Genomic DNA, 22,764 nt, shown 5'->3' on the forward strand with positions numbered 1-22,764 from the left:
CTGCCTCAGCAAACCACCTCTCTCGACCTCGGAGAGTGGACACAAGACTTCCAAAATATCAGTACAATATCAACATCAGTCGCCAGTGATATAGTGCAGGAAATGAAGGAACCGAGTGCTGTCAGACGGGGACACGTATATTAGGATCTGCCAACACCCAGATGACCTGGACTGCGTGTAGCATCAGACACTAAAATACTTACAAATAAAAAGCATTGCAAGAAGGGCTTGGCTGTATGATGGTATGGTAGGAATGCACTCTTTTTTCCTTGGATCTATACATTTATTTAAAAAACAAATTAAAAATGCAATTCATGCACAGTAAATGATAGCTGTGATGTACTTGCTCATGATATTACAAAACTGTTGGCTCACAAGAAACCTAAGTTCGAATCCTGAATTAGTTTGTGAAATTATATAATTGTGATATAATGAATAATAATAATAACAGCAAATCTTATTAGAAAAGTATGAGATTTCAGTGAAATTTTTTTTTTTTATATCATGCATTTTGAATCATGAATAGCATGTATCAATATTTTTTAAATATATATACAGCACATACTGCTCATGTGTTCTTTTTTACAAGTTCACTACTTCTTGCAGAATATGTAAGATGTTTAGCATTTTCTTTTAAATATTAAAATAAAACAAATAAGAGATAAAATATTAAAAATTAGATTATATTTTTTTAATTTGGTACTGCCCTAAAGAAGCTGCATTACATATTTCATATATTCCACACACTGAAAAAAGTGCATATGGCTTGTCATTAGTTTAAAGAACTTTTTATACTTGATCTGACTCAATAAATTCACTTTTCTGGCTTATCGTTGGTCTAATGTAATTGAGTTTAGTTGTCTTGAAGTAAAAACAAATTTTTGGGTATAATTTAAACTAATTGCTTTAAATCAAATTACAATTTTACGTCCACGTCCAAACCACGTGACTACTGACGTCATCAAGCTTGGGTCGAGAATTTTCTGTTCGGCCGCCATCTTGTTTTGCTGTATGACGACGTTGAGGATACGCAATTTCCACAGTTGGTGAGTAATCCTAAAAATAAGTTTTATCGCCGTTGATATGCATTTTTATAATATTAAAGTAAAATTCAATGCATTATGTATGTGTTTTGTTGAATATCTGTTTTATTTTGGTCAGAGTCATCTGATATTTCAAGTGTAGCTATAACTGTTAGGCCTAGTAACGATGGATAGCCATTAATAAATACTTAAGTAGTTAGATAATTTGTGGACTTTTAATTACATTATTTATTTGGGTTTTTCCTGCATCGAGAATTACAAGGCGACCGCCTCCGTCTAATGTCGTGCCCGATCCGGCTGTCCTCAAAACTCAGACAGGCTCAGATTAGGCCTGTCGCGATAATTAAATAATTAGAAATATCTTTGTTACGCAATCCTTTACACATCCTAATATACTGATTTAAGTGTTGTAAAGCCATTTCATATCTTGTTGTGAGGGACAGAATCAATTTTACATCGTTAAATTAAAGTTTACGCAAACTCGTCTTCCCTCCGCTGCAGCTGATCATTCTCCATTCAGCATTCAAACAGCGCGTCGCAGTAAAACAACTCCTCCACCAAATTTAATAATCGTGACAGCCCAAGCTCAGATACCTATTTTCCAAGCAAGATTTTACCACCTTCAACTCATTTTGATCCAGGAAAAACCCTAAAATAGTATATATTATTGTTACTATCGGTAGAGATTGTATACATTGCGTATATATCTGCATTTCGTTCATTGAGTGGATTGCATAAAGTTTCTGACATTTGATTGATGTAGAAACATTGGTGAATGAGAAAAATAAAGTAGTAAGAGTGGTTAATACTTTAAAATTAGTCAAGCAACAGTTAAGTTGGTGTGATGATGATTATGCTTCAAATCAAATGACAAGTTTGCATTCTGTTTAAGCCACGTGACCACGGAGAAAATTATTATTGACCATCATCATCTTTTGCTGCAGGATTACCTCATGGTGGACACAAAATTACATATGGTGAGTAATCTTACAAATTATGTTAAGTTTGTTTCTATCATACATTTATAATCATATAAGGATCAGTTAACTGATTAATGCAACTGTTTTATCAAATAATTCAAAGTGGATCAGAGAATGTACACTTTATCAATAAATTGCACAGCACTGAACTGAGTTCTTTTTAGTGTCATATGGCGTTTGAATGGTCACAGATATTTTATTTTAATTGAAAATGTCTACCTTGCCATTCACTTTAACACATTTGGTTGTGTTAAACATTTGCCAAAATTTGCCATTCTTAAAGTGACAGTAGCCTCATATATACATACTGTATAAACTTAAAAGAATAAATATATGGTAAATTCTTGATTGATCAATTACGTTGTTGACGGTTTAACACACTGCAGTAGGTTCCGATTACGTCATAAAATTTTAAACATGCATGCACGCAATGACCTATTACATTATACGTTACACAAAATACATTATTTTATGGAATTTGTATGACATGACATCTTTGCAACTTTGAAAATAATTATTGATAAACCTTCAAATTACACCAATTTATTTAATTAATGTATTATTTATAAACTTGCAAAATGATTGGCTCTTAGGTGCAAAAGCATATCCATGCATTTTAATTTTCTTTATGAAAGTTGGTGATTGCTGTGTTTGTCTTTTTTTTAAGATACAGATGTTGAAAGACAACAGTTTGGAGTCATTGTAGTCCAGTCAGAAGATAACGGTAAGTAATTGGTCTCTTTTGGTCTCTCTGGTAAGAGCAGTTGAATTTATGAATTAGCTCTCGGAGTAAGAATTGTTTCTTTTTTTTTTTTTTTGCTTGTGTGTCTTTCAGATTGGCCAGAAAGTTGAAGCACAGAGAGAACTTGGACTTGTGGTCTGTGAAAGTGATGGTCTAAGCACTCCCCTGGACATCAGCATTGTCATTGATGGTATTGAGGTTTTACATGAGTTGTCCTCGGTTGCATCTGCTCGTGCCATGATGTTTGGAATCACGTACTGAGAACTTGAGGTATCCTGAAGTACTTAAATATACCTTTGAGGCATATTTAAAAAAAATTGTCATGGACATAGCGAAGATGCAAATGGATTTTAAAGGGTTAGTTCATCCAAAAATGAAAATTCTGTCAATATTTACTCACCCTCATGTTGTTCCAACCCCGTAAGACTTTCGTTCATCTTCTTGACGTGTTCACGAGAGTAACACGACACATGCGCAAGAACTGAGAAGATGTCGCAGATGGGTCTCGATGTAGTATTTAAAGGGTTAGTTCACCCAAAAATGTAAATTCTGTCAGTAATTACTCACCCTCATGTTGTTCCAACCCCGTAAGACTTTCGTTCATCTTCGGAGCAAAAATTAAGATATTTTTGATGAAATCTGAGAGCTGTCTCACTCGTCCATAGGCTTCTTAAGGGACTGAAACTTGCTGGCCCAGAATAGTTATTAAAGACATCGTTAAAATAGTCCAAATGACTACAGTGGCTCAACCATATGTTTATCAAGCGACGAGAATACTTTTTGTGCGCAAAAAACAAACAAAACTAACGACTTTATTCCACTATTCATTATGTTCTCCGTGGGCCTGAGTGTCTTTACTTAGTAAAACTGCGCAGCGCGTCTGTGTTGCACGTCACCACATAGGCTCACTATTGGCCGACGCTGATCATGTGTGTGATGCGTGCGACGTGCAACACAGACGCGCTGCGCAGTTTTACTAAGTAAAGACACTCAGGCCCACGGAGAACATAATGAATAGTGGAATAAAGTCGTTAGTTTTGTTTGTTTTTTGCGCACAAAAAGTATTCTCGTCGCTTGATAAACATATGGTTGAGCCACTGTAGTCATTTGGACTATTTTAACGATGTCTTTAATAACTATTCTGGGCCGGCAAGTTTCAGTCCCTTAGAAGCCTATGGAGGAGTGATCCAGCTCTCAGATTTCATCAAAAATATCTTAATTTGTGCTCCGAAGATGAACGAAAGTCTTACGGGGCTGGAACAACATGAGGGTGAGTAATTACTGACAGAATTTTCATTTTTGGGTGAACTATCCCTTTAAAATGGTTCTAAAGTGTGCATTCACTGGATGTACGAATCGTGAGAAACCAACGAGAAAACGTATAAGTGCCTTGCCAATGCCGCTAAATGAATGGCTTACCTTTCACCCTTTCCCATCAAATAATCAGGAGTGTCATCTTCTCATTTCTCACTCATGTGTCATGGCGCTCTCGTGAACTCACTCAGACCCAAACTGAAGAAAATTAATAGTTGAATAAAGTCGTAATTTTTGTTTGTTTTTTGTGCACAAAAAGTATTCTTGTCGCTTGATAAACTAAAGGTTGAGCCACTTCACTTGGACTATTTTAACAATGTCTTTACTAACTTGTCTTGGCCGGCAGAATGAAATTACCTATCAACCTATGAAGGAGTGAGACAGCTCTCAGATTTCATCAATAATATTTTAATTTGGTGAACTAACCCTTTAAATGTTCCTGCATGTCGTGTCTTTTAAGGAGCTTTCAATGGTGATTTGTTTCAATGTTTTTTTTTCAATGAATTGATGTTACACTGGATGATTTAGCAATGCCATATTAAGGGCTTTTCAATGTTTTCTGTTACAATCCTAAATTTAATGCAAGATAATCTGAAATGTTGAGTGACAATTTTACTGTAGCAAATGGAATTGATGTATACATTTATTGATGTATTTCTTTTTTTTTTTGGTACAAAATGATATTGTTGACAGTTTTATTATTGAATGTATTTTTTTAATGTATTAAGTCATGCACTAAAACGGTTTCAGTATTGACTTTTGTAAATCAAATGAATTCTTCCTCAAATGTTTTTAGAACAAGTGGAAATTTTGGTTTCTGTGAGTTTGTTGGAAGATTGCACTAAATAAACAGTTAAATGTTTGATTCCAGAGTGTAAAAGGCTTATTTTTTCAGAAAAAATTCGGTGATATTTCATGTTTGTAATTTTGTTTTGTATTTATTTTGATAATAATAGTAAAATATGATAAAATTAATATATAAAAGGTTTAAAAATTAAGTTAATCCAAGTAATATTTTATAATTTATTGCTAATTAAACAAATCTCTTTGGTTGAAATAGTATTTTTACTTTCAACTGACTATAGAAATGTGATTTGTGTAAATTATTTTTTTTAAGTTGAGCTAAAGTAAACCGATTACGTGTAACAAGTTGACGTAATTTTTTTACTTTGATCCAACGACTCATTTTTTACAGTGCACGACAAAATAATAACTTAATTTACCCAAATCATTCTGTTTGAATGAAAAAAATAAAATAAAAATAAAATAAAAAACTAGGTTTTTAATATCATGTGCTGCACCCTCAAGCATCAATGACTGAGTTTTGGGTTTCTATGTCTATAAAGTAAATATATTTTGGCTTCAAGTTTCAACTATTATTATTATTATTATTATTATTATTTCTTTCTTTTTTAATTGTTTTATTTTATTCAAGTTTTTTTTTTATATTATTATTCCTACCATGACATTAGATTTGGCTGACCTTAAACCAAATGATTCCTGTATTGAAGTGAACCCACTTCACACACAACAGTTTTGGTTGCTCTCAATGCCAAATAAAGAACACGACTAATGCACTTCCACTAGACGCAAAGGGCATCTGTACTACCTTTATGAAGTTTTTTAATTCATTTTGAAGGATTTCCAAGGATGAGGGTTTAGATTGACAGAGACAAACAGGAAACCATTAAGGTTGCATTTACACTGCAAAGACCTAATGCGCAAATCTGATATTTTGAATCATATCAGATTTGTTGTCCTGTCAGTTTTATGCCATCTTTTGACATATCCGACTGTGTTTATGTTATCACCATGCTAGTGTGTACTACTTACATAATTTCCTGGCCTATCTGTCATGTAACAATGATAAAAAGTCACATATTACAGCAAATAAGAAGTGTGTAATAATTTCTGTGCCTCTATTGACAACAAAGAGTTCCAAAAATAGTAACCCGTAAAACTCCCCTTGCCTGTCATTGGTTGGACAGACAGATAGCCCCGCCTTAAAATCACACAACTGATTGAGCCGCAGCATTTAAACGTTTTAGGAAAATTAACCTACCATTGGGCCAAGCTACTTAGAGGTTGTTTACACAACACCGTTTTCAAATAAAACGGAAAACTTTTTATACGTTTTGGCCGTTCATTTACACAACAACGCCTGAAAACGCAAACTTTTGAAAACAGGTTTCAAAGTGCACGTTTTTGAAAATGATACCGTTTGATTTGACATATAAAAACGTTGATTTGTGAAAACGGTGACGTCATGCGCATGTGTATTACGTGTATTATGAGTGTTTCTTTAAAAAAAGTGACATCGCCAACTACTGGTCAAGCTGCATAATACAGCGTTTTTAATCGTTTTCACAGATCTGTGTAAACGGGGACAATGTTGTCTTCTTTATGTGAAAAACATAAGAAAAAAAATCTGTTTTTAGTGCATCTTGTTGTGTAACATAGCCTTATAGTTGTTGCTACACAAAAGAAAGTGTTTTTTGCTGTTAACATGATTATAGTAAGATGTGATCTGTGCTAGATGTCTGTGAAAAAAGAATATCATAACTTAATTTTTTTTTACTTCATTAGAATATATATAAGACAGAAAACAAGAAAAATCAAATAGTGTAAAATAATAAATATCAATAAAATAATGGTTTTATATGCATCATTCTTAAATAAAATTAGCTTTTTGACACGAGTATCCATGTAAATCGTTTATTTAATCTCATAACTTACAAGCCTTATTGGTCAGTGAAACAGTGTAAATAATGCAATACATGCAGAGACTGAACCTCTAAACTATAACTGAATACTGATCAACTGCATTTGACCACTGAACACATTCAATGGCTGCAATCTGTCATGCAGCTTGAGTTGAAGTTTTCCATATATCGCAGCTATTCTATTCCTTTCCTCCTGTATTTGTGTATTTACCACCTACATCTATCAGCATTAGCAGGTTGAGACTTCCACTGAGAGACTGTGTGCGAGAGAGAGAGAGAGAGAGAGAGAGAGGGGGTGAGAGAGAGAGAAAGAGAGGGTGAGAGAGAGAGAAAGAGAGGGTGAGAGAGAGAGAAAGAGAGAGTGGGAGCGAGAGACTTGTCAGCATTTGTTTATGATCAATCATACTAATAGGTCTCCTTGGGCATGTTGTTTACAATGGACTTATTTCCCCCAGTTCGATCATGTATTCACTGCTTTTCTCTCCCCTGTCAAGAGGAAATATGACTCTTATTGCACTTGATTCCACCAGTAAACTCACATCAGCAACTTTGGCTTGTTCCTGGCATCTCAACCCCGGCGTTTTTTCCTCTCTAAACCAGTGTCTTTTTCGCTCGTCTCGGAGCACGCTCCAAAACATGTAATTTCTAGCTGTCTGAACTGATGGCCGTGGCAGCCTGCCCACCCCTCAAGACTAACAATCATCAGATTTGCTCATGATCCATGCAGAAGGAAAAACAGCTGCCTGCGTTTGATCGGCCCTGTCAGATTCTCTGTCCTCTCGATACGGCCCTCCAAGCTCAATCTCCTGTTAATAATATAGCTCAATATACCACATAATGGTTTAAATAGTTAATTTTGATAATGTTGATTTTTAATTTGATATAAAAAATTGAACATTTATATAAATATGTTAATCAAAATGTGATTTTTAATTCAAATTATGCAATGCATATACAATGCAATTCATAATGCCTGAAAGATACACAACACACACAATATTAGGGATTAGGGATATTAGGCTAGATTGATTGCACTTTACACCAGAATGTATATATACATAAAGTGCAATCAATCTAGCCTAATATCCCAAAAAATCTAACAAACAAATAAAATAAGAATCCAATGAGAATAACTGAATTTCTAATAAACCTTTCATATAAAAAATTGTCTCAGTGCAACATGGACATTTTCAGATTTTCTCAATAACACTACTAATGTACAATTATTACTAATATTACAAGATAATTTATAAACCCACAGTGCTGTGGAGAACGGCAGAGCAAGGAGGGAGGGAGAGAGAGAGAGAGAGAGAGAGAGAGAGAGAGAGAGAGAGAGAGAGAGAGAGAGAGAGAGAGAGAGAGAGAGAGAGAGAGAGAGAGAGAGAGAGAGAGAGAGAGAGAGAGAGAGAGAGAGAGAGAGAGAGAGAGAGAGAGAGAGAGAGAGAGAGAGAGAGATGCTGAGGAGTCCAAAAGTTTCTCATCTTTAGCCCTCCATCAGACTGCAGAGGAGATGGACAGTGTGTCGACTCTCTCGCCTTGGAGATTGATTGCCTGGAGTTTGCTGTCGGGGGATATTAAGCTTTGTGGCTTCCCCAAAACACGTCTGAAATTATCTTTGTAAAGCATCAGCCAGCTGAAAGCCTTCCTATCAAACCCAAAACAAAGTCTTACCGCTGCAGAAAGGCCTGCAGTAATGCCAAGTGAACAGTGAAATCTTTAAGAATAACATTAAGGGTGATACATAAATACAGTGGGGTCCAAACATCTGAGACCACTACTGAAAGTGCTTCTATTTTGCATTTTCTAAATGATATTTTCATATCAGCAAAACAATTTGAGTGAAAATTTAAATTGCATACTTAACATGAATTTCAGAATGTCTTTGTATTTGGTTTGACCTTTTTTACTTCAATGACAGCAGCACTCAAGCTGCATGAACTCCAACCTGATGATTTTTGAAAATGATCCAAATAGCATCTTCTGCACAAGTTTGGCACCGCAATGCAGGGTTAACTCCGCAAAAGCAGAGCAGCTGCTTTGCTCCGCAAAAGCAAAGCAGTCTGTACAAAGGAGTTCACATGGTCAATGTCACTTTCCAAAACCTTCACCCTCTCTGCTGCCCTGTGGTGGAATGAGTTGCCAACTTTTATTCTTCTTTACATTTTTCCTCGGCTCTAGCTTGTTTTCTAATCTAGCTTTCTAATAAACCTGGCGTTGTATTCTACGAATATTGTTGGTTCTGTGACTAATTGCTTTTGTTCCTCTATTGTAAGTCGCTTTGGATAAAAGTGTCTGCTAAATGTAATGTAATTTCTTCTCACATTGTGCTTAACCCCACGCTGTCATCATCCTAAACCCCCCATTTAACCCCATGTTTTACACTTGTAATTAGGAAGCAGGTTTAACACCACTTTTTACCCGGAGATATGAATGTTAGCATTGCTTTTGCGGAGTTAACCCTGCATTGCTGTGCCAAGCTTGTGCATTGTGAAACTGTGTCCTTCGAAGGCTGCATTTGAAGACCGAATGCGTCACAGCGACACAACTGGATAATTCATAGCCTATCCCATGGTTCATTGCACGCTGGTGACGAATGACAATTTTTTTGAGAGAAAATGCCAGAAATGTAAAAAACAAAACAAAAACTTTAAAAAGGTTAACATGTTGACCTGTCTTGCTAAGATGTGATTTTATTGATAGTTTATGCTTTTTATTACATACATAAATGGACCAAGGTGAACATATTTAGACAGGTTGTAAAACCCGGTTTTGTTTTTTTAGACAGTTTAATATAACTTCCAAAAAAAGTCCAGTCCAAACGTTACTGCCGCTCGTCAATGGCATTTAACAACGCTCGGTTCGGCCTTTGGAGGCATTGCCTTTAAAGTCTGCATCCTTCGAAGAAATTGGGACAAAGCTAATGCAATGATAAATGTTTTGATTAGATGCTTGACAACCGACACGTTCACGTGCCTCATATCCATGTGCTTTGTACAGTCACGGAAACACAGTGTCTTGTGTAAACAGTAATTTTAGTGTTTGGGAAAAAATGTGAAATGTCAACAGAAAATGTGCCAAAATGTGTCAAAATTTCCAAAATGTGTCGCTTCCTGTTTGAAGTCTGAAAAGCTCTAAATTTACCTATTTGATTAATGACCTAGAAATAGTGCTAAATCTTTAATCTTTCTTATTAAATTTACATCTTAAATTTAGTTTATTCCCATGTTTGAATTAGATTTTGTATATATAGAGCTATAGTTCATGTGTAATGGTCTTCAGTAAAGGCCTGTGCTATAAAGAAATGTTAGCATCTGTCTAGCCACGTAGAGCAGTGGTGACAGGGCATAGCGAGACAAAAGCACTTAACTCTGACATTTTGCAAGTCTGTAACTTCAGTTATGATAGAACGAGAGAAAGATGGAGGTCTGTGCTTATCTGACTCTTCAGGTCAGGCTACTTAAAGGCTGAAATTCCTCCAGGCATGCGCTCCAGCTTCCCTTGCTGGACGGTTAGTCTCAGAATTAAAGGACATTTCCCAATGATTCCCCACCTCACTCAGCACTGCTGCACACCAGTGCTCTATCACATAACAACCTGCTGTTTTCATTGCCTGCTCAACCTTGTGGAAGCATCTTGAGAGATGAGCTCGGTTGAAAAACGTACTGCATACACAGACAGCATACTAAACGTCATAAGTGAATCATTTGGAACACTCTATATAGACAGCAATTTCACATGAGAGACTTCACTTGACAATTAATTTCAAGAGTCTGACATTAGCATGTTGCTAAGTCAATAAACAACATCATTTCAGCTTAATAATGCAAAAATAAAATCTCATTTCTTGGGGAATTGATTTTGAATGATGACTTAACCATTCAAGACAGACTTACTGTAAGCTACAAGGTTGCTAATCGATGGTATATGCTTTTGTTAAAGCCATTACCCCGTATAACTGTTGTGATGAGCAGGACGGGGCTGATAGCCGTGGGAACGGAGCGACGTGTTAATGTGCGTCGCTTGTGCGGCACACCGGTCTTGAGTCCCATGGAGGAGCTCCAGAAGGATAAAAAGAGTAGTGATGACAGAGACCATTGTGGCGCATGGGCAACACTCATTTACACTCGCGCCACAAGCCTTGCTCAAGGCTCTCGGCACCGTCCTGCTCATCACAATAGTTATACTGGGTAATGGCTTCAACAAAAGCATATACCATCGATTAGCAACCTCGTAGCTTACAGTATGAATGTCTTGAATGGTTGTTAAGTCATCGTTCAAAATGCGTTCCTGCTCACCACACTGTTTAACAGCGGAATTCCTGAATTAAAACAACATTAACCACGGCTGCATCTGAAAACTTAGCTTATTGCCTTGCTTGCTTGTTTGTGTCGAGAGAGCTTTGGTGTAAACTATAGCAAATATTTAATTACTACAATAGTAACTTCTCGCTAGAAATGGCATCAAAAGTTGCCATCCTTCTTTTTAGCTCAACTTTTACGGAATGGAACGTACAGGATTGTGGGATATCAAAGGCAGGGAACGATCTGTCTATGCTTCCTTCAAAAATCCATAAGATGAAGGTATCTTATGAGACAGGATGTGAAGTTAACATTGGGCCTCGATGCCTTCCGACCTTGTAATGCATCCTCTGATACCCTCATGTCATGATTCGATACAACTCACGATATTATATTATTGCAATACTCCAAGACATACGATAAAAGGTCAAAAAAAATGTACTGTTGATTAAAATGCTAAATTTTATATTACATTGGGGGTGGAAATGGATGGGTTTTGACTTGGTGCCGGTAACCCAATGCACAGGACAATAGTGACACCAGAATAAAAATATTCATGATTCTGAAGCTGAAAATACAGAATTATTTTAGACAAATACGCTTGCACTCTGTCACTGACTAAATATATTTAAAATAATGTAGGCCACTTTTTACTGGTAACATAATACATTTGGCATTTTCAGGACCCACAAATATTCCCCCATTGCATTATTATACATTATCTTCAACATTATATATAGTCGTTTAATGTAGTACTGACACTAAAACTCAGAAAACTTTTTTCGCACACAGTACATTTACATTTATTCATTTAGCAGACGCTTTTATCCAAAGCAACTTACAAATGAGAACAATAGAAGCAGTTAAACTAACAATAGGACAACAATATTCAAGTGCTATGACCCTTCCCAGTTTAATCCAACGTAGTACTTTTTTTATTTATTTTTTATAAATCGATATAGAATAGAAGAGAAAGTCTTAGTATTAATGGATCAAGTGCTGACGAAAAAGATGTGTCTTCAGCCGTTTCCTGAAAATGGCACAACAAGACGACGTTCACTTGCAGAGTGCAAGTTTCTGGATGGCCAAAGGTCTGAAGTAATGAGTTTAGGTAAAAGGGAGCAGAGCCAGTAATGGTTCTGTAGGCAAACATCAGTGACTTGAATTTGATGCGAGCGGCAACTGGCAACCAGTGCAATTTAGTGAGGAGAGGAGTGATGTGTGCTCTCTTCAGCTCGATAAAGACCACTCTTGCAGAGGTTTGACAGTGCAAACTGGAAGACCAGCCAGGAGAGCAATACACTAGTCCAGTCTGGATAGAACAAGAGCTTGGACAAGGAGTTGTGTAGCATGCTCTGATAGGAAGGGCCTGATCCTCCTAATGTTGTAAAAGGCAAATCTGCAGGACCGGGCAGTTCTAGCAATGTGGTCTGTCAAGTTCAACTGATCATCAATCACAACTCCAAGGTTCCTGGCTGACCTTGAAGGAGATATGGATGACAAATCAAGCTGAATGGAGAAGTTGCGGTGTAGTGTTTGGTTGGCCGGGACCATATGCGGCTCTGTCTCTTTGCAAGGTTTAGTTGAAGGTGGTGGTCCTTCATCCAGCCAGAAATGTCTGTCATGCAGGCTGAGAGGCGAGCAGCTACCATCGGATCATCAGGCTGGAATGAGAGGTAGAGTTGTGTGTCATCAGCGTAGCGGTGATAGGAAAAGCCATGTTTCTGAATCACAGATCCAAGTGATGACATGTAGATGCAGAAGAAAAATGGTCCAAGCACTGAGCCCTGAGGCACCCCAATAGCTAGATGTTGGGTCTTAGACCCTTCACCCCTCCAAGACACCCTGAAGGACCTACCTGAGAGGTAAGACTTGAACCATTGGAGTGCGGTTCCCGAGATGCCCTTCATCTTTAGGATTGACAGGAGGATATGGTGGTTAACTGTGTCAAAGGCAGCAGACAGATCCAGAAGGATGAGAACTGAGGATTTGGAAGCTGCTCTTGCCAGTCTCAGAGCTTCAATCACTGAGAGCAGGGCAGTCTCAGTTGAGTGTCCGCTTTTGAAACCAGACTGGTTGTTGTCCAGGAGGTTGTTCTGTGTAAGAAAGTAATTTTCATTTTGGGTGAACTATACAGAATACATATTGTCACTATCCACTATACATATAGTTGCATTTTTGTATTGCGATATATTGTGACACGATGTATTGCTACAGCCCAAATATTTTGCAGTAAACCTAAAATATGCTTGTTCTATATACACAATCAACATCTTTAAATCCAAAGTTTTAAATTTATTTTGATTGATATTCACATTGCTTCATAGGATTTTTCAGATTTTCAAACATTTTTGTTATGATTCACTAGCCTGGGTGCCAGCCCGAACCCCGCCCACAACATTTTTTGGTCGGGAAGTTCGGTCTGGACTCGATCCATTGAGAAGTAATTATGCTCGGCTCCCAGAAGGCCGACCCAATCAAATTGCCAGGGCGGGCTTTAATCGATGATGGACAGATGATCTGCGGTTACGTAATCACCCACGTCATCAAAGAGTGGTTGGGTTGAATTAGTTTACAGCAAAGATGACTGCCGCTGGAGAATTGAGATTTCACGAGTTCACACTTACAAATAAGTTAGAAGATAGAATAAATGCGTATATGAGATTTAACAAGTTCACACAAATAAGTCAGATAGAATAAATGCGTATATGAGATTTAACGAGTTCACACAAATAAGTCAGATAGAATAAATGCGTATATGACGTGCTGTCCGAGGAGAGGGCTGTGGGCTCGGTAGCCATACCCCCCCCCCGTGTTCCTGGTTGTGAGAGAACAAGACAAGAGTGAGGATTCGGGGTGGTGGAGGGATGCTGAAAAACTGTCAAGGAGTGTTAGGTAAGTTGATAGAGTGAATATGCTTCCTCGGTAACGTTAGACATGGTACTGTTTGATGACAAGTTGATATTGGATTGATTATTTGTACGTGCTCCTCCCGAACTTTGTTAATGAAACATCATGTGTAGATTCCATGTTATAGAAGATATCCACAGCGCATTCATTTTAAAAGAGGAACAGAGAGCCGCAACATTTTGTTGGTTGAAAATATGAATGAAGAACATGCGTCATTTACTTCGTTGCTCTGATTGGTTGTAGGTCTATCCAATTGAGTGCAGAGTTTTTTTTTTTTCCTGGTTCGGTTGAGACACGCCCCATAATAAAAGCCCTATGAAGCAGTATCAGACATTCTGACTAGAATATGCGTATGATGAAGTCAGGCTAATGATTCACCTCATAGGCTAGTTAATAAGGTTCATGGCTTATACTGTAACTCTTTAACAAAGACTTTTTTGTAAATCCCTATGGAAAAAATGTATGGGAAAACCAAGGGTGTTGGAAAAGTGTCGGCCACTGTTGCACTCTCTTACACTACACTACTTTTCACATTGTTCACCATATTGGATTGAATTTTCACTGAGCTTGTTGTAATACCGTCTGGGATCGCATTTTCTATGAAGGCTATATTCTGCCTTAAAACAAAGGATCTTAGGAGGTATAATTTGACACCTTAAAATGTTGCCTCTGTAGGCAGCTCACTTGGTTTTGGAACAGAGCAACTAGCTTCCATATAAACATGACTTCTGATTAGAAAGCCCCCAGAGAGCACTTTATTCCCATTCGAAAACATGATATTTGAGATTTCATTACCACATAAGATGAGATGAATACACCCAATATGTTGCTGTCTGTACCCTTAAAGCCAAACTGGAAAAAACAGAGGCATGAAGCACATCAAGAAGAATCAGTGGGAAATACACCATAAATCATACATGAGGAAGACATTCATAATTCATCGCGTGCCATTCAAATGTATCCAGCTATAGAGATTAACAACGACTGGTTTTCGAATTCAGAATAAATACACATGAAATGCACAGTCAGGACACCACTTGTCCTAGTGAATAATTTCTTGGCAACAAATTTCACAAAGCTTAAGATACTTAAAAACGACCCCCTCAACACTAATTACTTCGCTAATTCAATAATGAATCTGTAAATATTCATCTAGTGCTGAAAAAGTGCAGATTTACAGTAGCATTCAGTCGTAGTGAAGGCTGAAAGACAGACTATTTACCCAGTATGCCCCCCTATAAATGCAAACATGGCACTTGCAAACTGTCCCGAGCTCTTGTTGAAAATCTTTCAGCGCAATGCTTTGTCAGAAACACAATCAAGCATGCCATTTAAAGTTTGCAGTGCAGCAGCGAGTACACCGATTCTTTTCGCCTGGGTAAACAGCCATTTATCTTTCAGAGGAAGTATTGGGACGCTGTGTCTATTGAGGTGATTAAAAAGACTGACTAATTACAATGAATTATTCTAATGATGAGCGGTGCCGTCTACAAGAGCTGATTTGTTGACATGCCTAACAACATTTCCTGTGCAGGGGAACCGTGCCAGCAGACCTGGTAAATTCATTACATTTTTCTCCTTCTTTGTTTATTAATTTACAATGAACCACGTGTAAGGTTCCCTCCGGGTCCTTTCGGTCTAACGCATCCTGTCACACTAGCGCCATAAACAATCAAGGACAAGTTGCTTTGTCAAAATGCGAGACAGGTAAAGGAAAACAAAATATGACTCAATCAGGTTGAAATTTTAGCTGTAAGTGTAAGTCTTCAAAACAAATTTCAAGGAGTATGAAACAAAATTTTGCTGGGTCAATGGCATAAGATGTCCAGATATATTAATTTATTATTATTATTTTTTTTTTATGTATACATACAAATTACTTAAATGCACCTCTTCTATGATGAGCCTAATTTTAATTTCTGAAATAAAATTGCTTTTCCTTTTTATTTTTAAAATGAATCAGATAATTTGACATGGCAAGGTTAGAATCAGATTGTAAAATGTCACGTGGTGCCACTCTCCAAATAATCAAATGAATAATTCTGTAATTAATGAATTTGTTATTAAATAAATAGGTGTATATTCACATGTATTGAAGATGTAAGAAAAGTATGTGCCTTATTACTTGTTGTTTGGCTTGAACACTTTTAACTTTTCTTGAAAATGGTTTTTCAAAACCGTATAAACAAACGTTAATTCAAAGAGTGCGGCACATATGTTTTAAACCACATTTTCAAAAGATTTTTCCTTTTCTTATCAAAGATTACTCTTGTCTTTGACCCATTTAAAGACCCCTTTGGCTTTCCCAGGAACAACGCACAATGGCTATTGATGTCATTGGCTTGCAGGGTTTTTAAAGTTTTATTTAGAAGTTAGGCTATTAAAAAAATAATTGCTGGGTTTGTTTGCAATGTTTGTGCCTTAATAATGCCTTCTGCAAGAACTACAAATTGCCAGACTCATGTCTTAAAGTTTGCAAACTTCTCAAGCGTAACTATAAGTAGCTACGTTTCTGAAATATTAATGTAACATCTTTTTCAAGGGAAATTCTGACCACAAAATATGTGTTTCTCTAATTATTTTCAGTGTTATGTGCAGAAAAGCTTTAAGTTTGTTGCAGAGTTGGACATTATCGCAATATTAAATAAACCCCAACAGGGTCAACGGGATCATACAAGTTTGTCATCTTGGCCATTATCACAAAAAAAACTCTCCTAGGATTCTTCAGTGCCTTCAGTGTTTGTTCACCCCAAAAATAAATACATGAAAGAATACTCTGGGAATACTCTGAATAATAAAATGTCCTAACAGCTTGCATGATGTCAGATTAATCCTGCCAATGAGAACGGGGCAAAGTAACTCATGTTCCGCTTTGTGAAGGATACCGCAGTCTGGCCAGTGGACACGCCAAAATTATGAGTCCTCCGGGAAACACGGCCTACTTAATTATTCTGCTTTCCACCAGAGAAAATATCGGCCGTCGTACTTTTTCTTCAGACACACACACACACACACACACACACACACACACACACACACACACACACACACACACACACACACACACACACACACAGACACACACACACAGACAGACACACACACACAGACACACACACACACACACACACACACACACACACACACACACACACTACACCACTGGTAGGTGATGAACACACCTCTACAGTGTACAGGAACACAAAAACCATTGAACGTATATTATTATATGAAAAGAATATACTTTAAAAGAATATACTTGCAAAATGAATGTAATATTTTCAGACACTAAATTGCTTGTTATTTACTATTAAAATAAAATGTAGAAAAATGTATTATGCTTTTTGTAAATGCTTTTTTTACCCACTTAAGTACATCTTTTTATGGCATTTCTTTAATTACTTCTTTTGTCTCTGAAATATGGTAAAGCATTCCATATTTGAAATACGGTTAAAGCATTTTTCGTCAACTAAAATATACTTGAATATCATTTCTATTGAAACTTAGTCATGTATTAAATACAGTATATTTGTATTGATAAAGTTACAATTTTGTACATTTACAGTGTATTAAATTTAAACGTAATATTTACAACAACTAAAGTTCAAATAAAAATAAAAATAACCCTAACCCTAACCTTACTTTATATGTGCTTACGTGCATGGGGCCCAAACTTCTCCAAGAGTCCTAAATCAAACCAGAACATTAAAGATAGATAAAGGCTTAAAGCTACCATATTACCCTTCAGAATCAGTGTTCATTCATCAAAAATACTTAAAAAAAAAAAAAAAAAAAAAAAAATACATAATTAAAACATAAACACCATTTTTGTTTACATTTACTGCCAGGGTAATTTAACACAAAGTATGGCATTATTTATTTATTTATTTTAAATGAAAATATAAAAACAAATGGGTATAGTGGATTTCTAGTTCCCAGCATGCTTTGCATAGGACTGGATAAGGAGAATAAATGTTGAAATCAGTATTATTTTATTTGTTTTTTAGTGAAGGGAAAGACTCGCTAGTGTTTAATGCTGTTATATTTGACATTTAAAAGAGTTTTTGTTAGGTTTGTGGTTACCATTGTGCTGTAGAGACTTTTCAAAGGACTGTTTAGCGAACAAGTAATTCACTCTTAACCCGAATTAGTTGACTTTACTCGCAAATCGCGAGGAAACCCGTTGCCTTATACCACTTTCGTTTTTACACAAGCAGAAACTAAACATGTTGAGTTGTATTAACATGGAACCCTAACCTTTTACACAAGCTGAAACTAAACATGTTTTGTTGTATTTACATGGTTTAGGATAATAGGTTTACTATTCGGTACCCAGCATGCATTGCAAGCGTTACCATTGTTGAGATTCATATACAATTCTGTTGGATTTCTTGCTCTAAAATCACAGAAACAGTCAAGTGCTACTGACTTTAATGACTTACAAACTCTATTGATAACAACATCAATAGGCAGTTATAATCAGGCTTTTTGCTATAACTATTGTGCCATTTAAAATCACAATTAAAGCAGCCAGAGAAAATATAATGTTTAAATATCAATGGCAAGAGCACAACTAAAGCCAACACCTTTCACCATCATGGTGACTACAAATGAACCAATAAATAATCAACATCTAAACCTCTGTTGATTCTCAACAAGATCTTTTGTAGACGTCTGACAGAAATAAAGTCAGTCTGTTTAGTAATAAGTTAAGCTGGTAATGTTCGACTCTTCGGTTCAAACTTTAAATGGCGCACTCTGCGCACTGTCACCTGTTTAAATAGGCCACGCCCCTCCCTTACAGAAGCTTAACATAGCGAGTTATCTCAGCTTAACATGATTAGTGCAATGAATCTTTCAGCTAAATAGTACAAACAACTAATGTTGTTTAGTAATGATAGCAGATTTTTACTAAACATAAAAGAATAAGTAATGATTACTCGTAAGTTTAATTAGAAACAAAATCTGGGTTTACAGTGTTGTAATTGTAAAAGTAATATCTTACTTTTTCGTTAAATATACATGCTAAATGTTACATTTAGTGTGTTCTACGATAGCTGTGGTTTTAAACTGAAATAGATAAGATTAATTGGCTCCAGACCTACAACTTAAAGCTACAAATTATTAAGTTCCTCTAACTCAATGTATTTTGTTGGTCCAACAACTTAATTCAAAGCTGTCAAAACAAACATTTGTTAATTTTTATCTTTTATTTTTATTTCAGCTAACAAATTTTATGAAAGTTTGTTTCCGTCACAGAATAAAAAATAAAAAAGGAAACAGGCTTCCATAATTTTACTTTACAGTAAAACTTTTAATTTGCCATTATTGTGCACTTTAAAAAAAATGTAGGCCTACTAGAAACTTAGCCATGAAAGCACACTTAAGCGGCCTTATATTCAATTTATGTATTATCTGCAAGTACATAAAGTTTTTAAAAAATATATATTTTTTATGATTTGAAGTACACATTCAATATAATTACGTGCACTTCTTTTTCACAAGGGTACTAAATGAGAAACTCTTCTGGGATGAGGACAACCTGTTTTAAGGAACGGGATGACATTTTCCCTGTCCATTTATCCATGGAGAAAATGTAAAAGAAACCACATCTTGACACAAATGCCAAAACGAAAATGTTAATACAGTTTCCATGAAATATGTATATATACATTCCTGGCATTAAATATAAAGTATATGTACATCCCAACCAGGAAAACTGGCAGGAGCGCTGCTTTGCATTAGTCACTAAAATTACTTTACCTTCTGCCTCTATTACTCAGACAACATAACAAGGATGAATCCTCCCCAACAGCGACACAGACCGTACTCTCAACATGAAGTCCTCTATGAACAGGAAACAGGCTTACCTGTGGAGACAAAAGAAGTGGATGTGAGACACAATTCAGGTCATGATGCATATTTTGGTGAGGAGACAATGCATAAGCAGAGAACAGTTTGAATAATTAATACACAAAATGGAAAAGCAGAAAATTCGGTTTCGCTTGATTTTGATGGTCCCTTTAACACATTCTGTTGTCTAGAAGTAACATTGCACCTACATGTCTACTAACTCTCATTAGAGTATTAGTAGAGTATTAGTAGACTGGTGGGGTTAGGGTTAGAATAAGTAGACATGCAATTGCAAACTTACTTAGTCAGTAGAGTGTCTGTTGGAGGATCATCACAATAAAGAGTTATCAGATATTAAGCAGACAGTACACTAATACTCTAATGAGAGTTAGTTGACATGTAGTTGCAAAGTTACTTATAGTCAACAGAATGCTCAAAAGGGACCATCAAAATAAAGTGTTACCGAAAATTCTGCTAACCACTGTAAAAGTCATATAGGTTTGTTTCTTCTGCTTGAATTGAGATATTACATTAAAGATATACAAACCTTGCACTTTTACAGTTTTCCTGAAGCATACATTCAGTTTATGACAGCCTCCAGCCGAACACCTACTAAATCCAATTTCAGTGTCTTGAAATACATTTTAACATACTTGAATATTTACATCATGTACACACTGTTTTGCACAGTTAGAGAAAAAACACTTGAAGAAGCTGAATTTTTAAACTAGATTTTTAGGTTTACAGAAGAATGCCCCAAAGCTAGGATGTTATCAGTGTTATTTTAGGATTATTATTTACTGTTGTAGTATTTTTTATTATTTTTTTAGTCTAAAGAAAAATAGATTTAACCTCCCCAAAACAATTAGGCTATTTTAAATTGTAAAAATATTTGTCAATATTACTGTTTTTATTGTATTTGTGAAGATTTTATATAAGTTTGTATATGTTTTAAATATACGTATATGTCATAATGTCTTTTAATAATATTCATCTCAGGCTTTTGTCAGCTTATATTGCTATACACTCACCTAAAGGATTATTAGGAACACCTGTTAAATTTCTCATTAATGCAATTATCTAATCAACCAATCACATGGCAGTTGCTTCAATGCATTTAGGGGTGTGGTCCTGGTCAAGACAATCTCCTGAACTCCAGACTGAATGTCAGAATGGGAAAGATGGGAAAGGTGATTTAAGCAATTTTGAGCGTGGCATGGTTGTTGGTGCCAGACGGGCCGGTCTGAGTATTTCACAATCTGCCCAGTTACTGGGATTTTCACGCACAACCATTTCTAGGGTTTACAAAGAATGGTGTGAAAAGGGAAAAACATCCAGTATGCGGCAGTCCTGTGGGCGAAAATGCCTTGTTGATGCTAGAGGTCAGAGGAGAATGGGCCGACTGATTCAAGCTGATAGAAGAGCAACTTTGACTGAAATAACCACTCGTTACAACCGAGGTATGCAGCAAAGCATTTGTGAAGCCACAACACGCACAACCTTGAGGCGGATGGGCTACAACAGCAGAAGACCCCACCAGGTACCACTCATCTCCACTACAAATAGGAAAAAGAGGCTACAATTTGCACGAGCTCACCAAAATTGGACAGTTGAAGACTGGAAAAATGTTGCCTGGTCTGATGAGTCTCGATTTCTGTTGAGACATTCAGATGGTAGAGTCAGAATTTGGCGTAAACAGAATGAGAACATGGATCCATCATGCCTTGTTACCACTGTGCAGGCTGGTGGTGGTGGTGTAATGGTGTGGGGGATGTTTCCTTGGCACACTTTAGGCCCCTTAGTGCCAATTGGGCATTGTTTAAATGCCACGGCCTACCTGAGCATTGTTTCTGACCATGTCCATCCCTTTATGACCACCATTTACCCATCCTCTGATGGCTACTTCCAGCAGGATAATGCACCATGTCACAAAGCTCGAATCATTTCAAATTGGTTTCTTGAACATGACAATGAGTTCACTGTACTAAAATGGCCCCCACAGTCACCAGATCTCAACCCAATAGAGCATCTTTGGGATGTGGTGGAACGGGAGCTTCGTGCCCTGGATGTGCATCCCACAAATCTCCATCAACTGCAAGATGCTATCCTATCAATATGGGCCAACATTTTTTAAAGAATGCTTTCAGCACCTTGTTGAATCAATGCCACGTAGAATTAAGGCAGTTCTGAAGGCGAAAGGGGGTCAAACACAGTATTAGTATGGTGTTCCTAATAATCCTTTAGGTGAGTATATGTGAATGCTTTGATTAATTAATCAACATATAATCTAAGTAACTCAATTTAAATTATTCATCTATTAAAACCAGCCTGATTTAAAAAAATAACTTTTGGTTGATAAAAAGCAGCATTTCCATATAAAGTGTGTAAAGTGTAAATATTTGGGAAACCACAGAGCTTCAAAATTGAATTGTACAATGGCTGGCAGATACGGATAATGACAGAGAGACTAGAGACTAGTGAATAAGTAATTAGTGAGTATTTACAAAGGGGCCTTTTTTTCTGTGGTGGAATGTGATGCTACATTTAGGTGCCAGTGTTACTTCACACGTCGCATTTGGACACATACCCGCCATATGGCATCTCTGAATATGATCAATTACAAACATGCTGTCTGAAAGCAGTACACAAATAAGCAGTATGCACACTCATCACACTCATCAACACAGAGGGAAAAAACCAGAGGGGAGAATGAGAGCACTAGATTACTGAGTATAATTACCATGACACACTGTAAAATTATATCAAATCTGCATCTTGGTATAAATACGACACAAGCTGTCATGCTTGTTTCAAGACAATCAGCAGCAATCAGAGACAACATGGAGACGGCAAAAGGGAATTCCAGCCTATTTCATAACATGTTATATGAAACCTGTACAT

The 22,764-nt window shown here is 36.5% G+C and overlaps 1 protein-coding gene and 1 long non-coding RNA gene across 2 annotated transcripts in view; one reads left to right on the plus strand and one right to left on the minus strand.

Annotated features, from left to right (window-relative positions):
* The window catches only part of cadm2b (cell adhesion molecule 2b), a gene marked incomplete at its 5' end in the record, with an annotated part of 235,263 nt that overhangs the window by 106,926 nt on the left and 105,573 nt on the right, over positions 1–22,764 (minus strand). The gene's annotated exons all lie outside the window — the stretch shown is intronic.
* Positions 981–3,469, plus strand: LOC308693448. The gene is made up of 4 exons (XR_014030454.1): positions 981–1,046; positions 1,936–2,020; positions 2,691–2,747; positions 2,859–3,469. It is a non-coding gene; the product is annotated as an uncharacterized lncRNA (long non-coding RNA).

The sequence above is a fragment of the Scardinius erythrophthalmus genome, assembly GCF_964197995.2.
Source record: "Scardinius erythrophthalmus genome assembly, chromosome: 7".
Classification (NCBI taxonomy): domain Eukaryota; kingdom Metazoa; phylum Chordata; class Actinopteri; order Cypriniformes; family Leuciscidae; genus Scardinius; species Scardinius erythrophthalmus.